We start from the raw sequence: 6687 nt of genomic DNA, 5'->3' as shown, positions 1-6687 counted from the left end.
TACACCTGCAAAATCTCCAGGTACTTACCACACTGATGAAAAGTATCCAAATATATCTCTTGGAGCTCTCCAATTCAAATATTTATTATTATTGTTAAAGTGTTGGTGCCATGTGGCTTTTGTTCATGTAGACCATGATCCCCAGGTGGTCAAAGTCAACCCCTCCCTTGCTTTTCACCAGTGGAAAACCTAGTTGGAACCAACCCTCAGTGACAGAAGACTGGCATCCTTGTATTTATCCCTATGACATGCACAAAGGCAAAGGCAAAGGTATCCCCTGTGCAAGGACCGAGTCATGTCTGACCCTTGGGGTGACGCCCTCCAGCGTTTTCATGGCAGACTAAATACGGGGTGGTTTGCCAGTGCCTTCCCCAGTCATTACCATTTTACCACTCAGCAAGCTGAGTACACATTTCACCGACCTCGGAAGGATGGAAGGCTGAGTCAACGTTGAGCTGGCTGCTGGGATTGAATTCCCAGCCTCATGGGCAGAGCTTTCAGACTGCATGACTGCTGCCTTACCACTCTGTGCCACAAGAGGCTCTTATGACATGCACACACAAACACAAACACACACTCAAATTATGGTGTATCCAGTCTGAATCTGAGATATTTTAAGTTGCATTAATTTCAATGGGAATGTTACATGCTCTCTGTGATCCATGGAACTTAAAAATATGGCTGCACTGTGCAAATTGGCAGGTTCAATGGAAAATGGACCACGCATACTTTGTTTTTTGTCCAAAACAGACTGAAATATTCTGAAATTATCTTTATGAACAAAGCCTCCACATAGAAAATACTACATAGTTAAGTTTATTGTATCATTTACACCCACTTATCTTTCACATGAACAAAGTTTGAGTCCAGTGGCACATTTAAGTCCATCAAAGTTTTATTCAAGGTATACACTTTCATACGCATGCACTCTTTTTCAGATACTGAAGCCTACACATGAATAAAACTGCTGGTCTCAAACAGTGGTTCTCAAACTAGGGATCAGGACCCCTTTGGGGGGTTGAACAACCCTTTCACAGGGGTCGCGGCAGGGCGAGCAGCTTGGTCGAGGTGTTGGTGGTGCTGCCACTGTTGCCACTCCTCCTGCAGGTGCCCGCGCTTGGCTGCCAGCCACTCCACCAGCGCCTCCAGCACAGTGCAGTCTCCCACAATGCGCTCCAGGTGGCAGCACAGCTTGGTGGAACAAGAGGCAGAACTGAACTGAGAAACCCCAGAAAAAACCTAATGAACAATGGATCTTCAAGCCATTGGTCAGTTTCAGTTTAATTTCTGTGAAAGAACATTTGCATAGTTTTATGGTCTTAAAGGTGCCACTGGGATCAAACTTCGATCTGCTTCAAACCAAGATGGCTACCTACATGACTCTATCTTACAAATGTTTAGCTCAGTCGATAAAGCTGTTGACCTGGAAACATGAATATTAGACTTAACATCAACTGTTGGTTTTGTTTCAGTTTCAAACAGTTTTTCAGCTTCTTATCTGAATCCTTATGCCGTCCACAGGGCCTGTTACTCTGCGTGTGCTAATCTGCTGGAGATTCCCAAACTGAGGGAAGTTCACCTGGCCTTGACCAGAGCCAGGGCCTTTTCAATCCTAGCCTTGACCTATTGAAATGAGCTCCCAGGAAAGCTAAGGGCCCTGATGGAACTATTGTAGTTCTACAGGGCCTGTAATATAGAGCTCTTCTGCCAGGACTTTGGTTGAGACCAGGGCAAGGAATATCATGGGCCCCTCCCCAGGCTGAGCTTGAACATCTGTCTGATTCTCATACTCCCAAGGTGGGGGCAGGTTTGGTCCGGGGTGGAGGGGGGAGTTTTTAACGCTGCCAGAATCTGTGATTCTTGCACGGGAGGGTCTTAATGGGGTCTTATTGGATTTTAAATTATTACCTTCCACAAGCCACTTGTGGGAGTGGTGGGTATACATTTAAGAATAAATTTTTTAAAATAAAATTCTTGCCATAGTTCATTGCAAACTGAGCAATTCTCAAAGCTTCATTTATCATTTAATAGAAATCCAGTTTGTCAAGGAAGTAAAAGATTAAAACCTTTTTTCAGCAAGAAGGAGCATCCAGGGGCTTTCTTAAAAGTAAACAGAAGAATTAATACATGCCCAAGATGAAAGAGAGCAAAAAGGAGCACATGGGTTGGAAGAGAGACCATTAAAGTATACGAGAAAAGAAGTTTCTCCTGGAAGTCCTTTTCCTAGAACTACCAGTGGATGGCAGCCTAAGGTATACATTTGTTGGGCAGTCTTGCCTTTTCAGTGAAGGCAGGAAACAGACGTCCTAGGCTACTTTCTCATATGCTGCTGCTGTTGTGCTCTTTTCTCAGTCTTGATCACAATCAGTTTATGCGAAACTGTTTTTTCTTTAAACAAATTAGTATGTCCTATTTTACAAACCAAACAAAAAGAAATTATGAATGCAAGTGGAAACGATAGCATCTCAGTTTCTCAGCAAATCCAGTGTTTCATCTTCCGCAGCAGTTTTCTTGCGCTAATGACAAAACAGATATGGTGTGTTGCTTAGTTCCTCTCCACCCCCAGGCTTCAAGTGAACATGTAGCAAGGGAGAACATAAAAGAGAAGCTTTGGATCTTAATCTACATGGGTAAGGGAAAAGAAGGATTTGGTAATGGAGAGTTCCAAGATTTTATCAAGACAAGATAACAGAATTGTTAACCATTACATTATGTTCATGTTGTAAGATTAATGTAGATTTAGATGCAGGAAATAGATGTCAGTTTATAAAAGAGGCATATATTTTATTATTTCAAAACACATTCTAATAGGTAGCAAGCTGAATGTGATTCACAATTGTGTCAGTTCTTCTCAGTGTCTCTATTCTATTATGGATTTATTATTCATCGTTAGGCATATATGTAGTGTAGTTAGGAACCCAAAGGTTGAGCTGCAAAAATAATTTGTAAAATATTCAAATATTTATTACATAAAGTGCACTAACTCAGCATAGTCATCATGATTTAAAAACATAACATTTCTAATTGCACATGGGATAGACCAACATAGAATGGCCCAAATGCGTTTCGATCCTGAGGGGTCTTCCTCAGTGGTCAAATGATTGTGAGGAATGCACTCATGTATAAAATCAAAATCAAAAGGCTTGCTGGGTGCCAAAGAAAAATCTTTTAGGTGCTGCGCCAACTAGTCTTTCTAATGTAAAGTTATCTGATTTGGAGCCCACCTTCTAAAATATGCAGACACATGTGGGGCACACGTGGGAATGCACTGGTGATTGAGAGCTGGGCAAGAGCCGAGAGTGATGGACTCTGGAAAGGAAATCTGATGAATTAAATGATTAATTTCTTTGCGTCTCCGTGAGCTGGCTCACACGGTCAACAATGACTTCACAAAATTGTTCCCAGGGTTGTGACTATTTGAGAATAAAATTGGCATCTTCATCTATCCTGCAGTGTTGTAGAAATTACTGTTTGATGTAGTGATGCTGGATGAAGCCTGTGTGCATGTTACCATCCCACATATGATTGTGGTAACATAGACCATTTCCACTTGGAGGCATACAACATGCACCGCCTCCTGCTTGCAAATGCATTTGCACCCTTCCTGACGGGAGACCCCTCCTGCGTTATCCCACTGTCTCACCATGGCTTTTTGCATCCTGAGGAGATGGCAGAGAACCTGGAAGTGGGGACAACCCAAAGTTTCCCCCCATCTCCCCGGGTTGTCAATCATCACAAACCACTAATCCCTTCACAGCGGTGGCTTTGGGGACTCAAACTTCCATCCCCCCCCCCCAAGTCCTAAAATTAATTTTTAAAAAAACCTTCCACATTGCTGTGGGGACCCACTATAACAATAAAACAGTTTTTTTAAGTACACTTCCACACTGCTATGGGATCACGCCACAACATAAAACATTTCTTTAGATCTCTTTTCGGGATTCTGTGTATAATGGTCTGTCTTTATGTATGGGTAGATTTGTGATAGGCACATGGTAATTGGACTCCAGTGGTTGTGTGTTCTCAATAAAGATTTAAAACACAGAGTATGGATGCTAAACCAAGGGCTGCTTCATCAAATGCCCCCTCCCCTTTCCCCATTCATACCCCACCACCAGAAAACACAAACAGGAATGTGTTTGTGATTGGGTTGCGGCCCGATCCAAATATTACCATGTATACTGAGGAGAACATTTTATTTGAACTGAGGGCACATTGCTTTGCAGTCCTGTAGCAATGTGGACCGTGCCATTAAAAAATATTGCAATCCAGAAATGGAGAGGGGAGGGTGGGTGTGAGGGCAGGCAAAATGCTACCATGATTATTGCACGTTTCTCCTTTCAGAATGGGCTTGCCTCTGCTTGTGCCCTGATTTGCAGTGCGACAAGAAATGGGAAGTGGGATTTTGCAATTTCCCTCATCGTGGAGCAAACTGGATGAAAACTCACACTAACTCCTGCGCAGCCGTGGGTTGCTGCCGACGTCATGAGGAAGCAGCACTAAAACCTGCAGTGAATGTTATCCCAATCTTCAAAAAAAGGGAGAAGATGACCCGGGAATTTACAGACCTGACCTGCAGGGAAGGTAATGGAGCAGATAACGCAAGACAGGGATCTTCTGTCAGGTTGAAGTTTATATTTGAGGCTGGTGCACCATAAGTGTAACCCGAGGGGGGGGCAGCTCTTCTTTAGCGGTCACCGCTCTTCCTTAGCGGTTAACGGTCACCAACCCCGTTTTTCTACCCCATGCTTGATAGTTGGTCAGGTTTTGTTATTTGCAGTTTCCTCCGCTTTTGGAAATCTTGTGTACTGATTTTGTGTATTTTATTGAGTAGTTGTGGTGTCTTAGGGGTAGTTTGATCGGGGGGTTATGCATGTTGTAACCTGCCATGAGCCATTTTGGGAGTGGTGGGCTAGAAATCAAATAAATAATAATAATAACAGATTTTAAAGGAGGATATCTGCAAATATCTGAAGGAGAATTTGTTGATCCAGGAAAATCAGCATGGGTTTGTCTCCAACAGGTCTTGCCAGACCAACCTGGTTTCCTTCTTTGATGAAGTGACATGCTTACTAGATTGTGGAAACTCAGTTGATGTCGTTTACCTGGATTTCAGTAAGGGTTTGGACAAGGTTCCCCATGATGTTCTGATGGGCAGACAGGAGGACTGCAGACTGGATTTTCAGATGGTTAGGGAACTGGTTAGGAAAACACATACAAAGAGTAGTTGTCGATGGTATTTCATCAGATTGGAGGGAGGTGAGCAGTGGGGTACCACTGGGTCTGGTACTTTTCAATAATTTTATCAATGATCTGGATGTGGGGGTAGAGGGACTCCTCATTCAATTTGCAAATGACACCAAATTGGAAGGAGCAAGAAACACCCCAGAAGATAGAGATAAAGTTCAATGAGATCTGAACATGCTGGAAAAGTGGGCAAATGAGAACAAGATACAATTCAATAAGGAGAAGTGCAGAGTCTATACCTGGTTCACCAAAATGTAAAGGTAAAGGTAAAGGTATCCCCTGTGCAAGCACCGAGTCATGTCTGACCCTTGGGGTGACGCCCTCTAGCGTTTTCATGGCAGACTCAATACGGGGTGGTTTGCCAGTGCCTTCCCCAGTCATGACCGTTGAGAAGTGTGCATACTGGATGGGAGATACGTTTCTGGGTAGCAATGTGTGTGAATGAGATCTTGGGGTATCAACAGAGGCAAATATAGACAAAAGGGACGGTTTGTAGTGTATACAACCAAAAAGAAAGAAAAACCTATCCCAAGGCTACTAGTAGCCTTGGGATAGGTTTTGCAGACTTTATACAGAATAAAGAAAAATAAGATAAAAGGTCTCTTCTTTCTGTGTGGCTTTATTGCAGGATCCAACCAAAATGGATTTCTAGATATCTCCCATTTTCAAGGTAAATTTTCCTCAGTGGTTGTTCCTCTCACTTGTAAATGAATTGGTATTTAAATACCTCTATGAAAAGAAATTATTTAAAGTACAACCTGGCCTTTGGCTCTGCAGTGGGGGAATGCTAGTAATCCAACTGCTCCCAAAACTGCATTTACATCACTAAATCGTACGTCCCATTGGTGAACAACCAGTGAGCAGTCTAAAACATTCAGGATAAATATCTGTTCAACCATTGCTTGAAGATTGCCAGTGAGGGGGACCTCACCGCCTCCTTAGGTAGCTGATTCCACTGCTGAACTACTCTTGACCGTGAAAATGTTTTCCTGATATCTTGCTTTTGTTGTTAGGTGCGAAGTTGTGTCCGACCCATCGCGAACCCATGGACAATGATCCTCCAGGCCTTCCTGTCCTCTACCATTCCTCGAAGTCCATTTAAGTTCGCACCTACTGCATCTCTTTAAGAACTTGCCACAATTTGTTGTGCTCCACACAATCAAAGGTTTTAGCATAGTCAATGAAGCAGAAGAAGAAGAAGAAGAAGAAGAAGAAGAAGAAGAAGAAGAAGAAGAAGAAGAAGAAGAAGAAGAAGAAGAAGAAGAAGAAGAAGAAGAAGAGTTGGTTCTTATATGCTGCTTTTCCCTACCCAAAGGAGGCTCAAAGCGGCTTACAGTCGCCTTCCCATTCTTCTCCCCACAACAGACACCCTGTGGGGTGGGTGAGGCTAAGAGAGCGCTGATATCACTGCTTGGTCTGAACAATTTTTATCAGTGCCGT

At 43.0% G+C, this 6687-nt stretch overlaps 1 long non-coding RNA gene across 1 annotated transcript; it reads left to right on the top strand.

The window, feature by feature from the left end:
* Positions 1–2151: 2151 nt before the first annotated feature.
* On the top strand, positions 2152–6428 carry LOC143843866 (uncharacterized). The gene is made up of 4 exons (XR_013233720.1): positions 2152–2252; positions 4380–4584; positions 5876–5917; positions 6261–6428. It is a non-coding gene; the product is annotated as an uncharacterized LOC143843866 (long non-coding RNA).
* Positions 6429–6687: the final 259 nt, after the last annotated feature.

Source organism: Paroedura picta, chromosome 1 (genome assembly GCF_049243985.1).
Source record: "Paroedura picta isolate Pp20150507F chromosome 1, Ppicta_v3.0, whole genome shotgun sequence".
In the NCBI taxonomy this organism is placed as follows: Eukaryota; Metazoa; Chordata; class Lepidosauria; order Squamata; family Gekkonidae; genus Paroedura; species Paroedura picta.
Note: the sequence above shows the minus strand (reverse complement) of the source record. Positions and strands in the feature narration are given on the sequence as shown.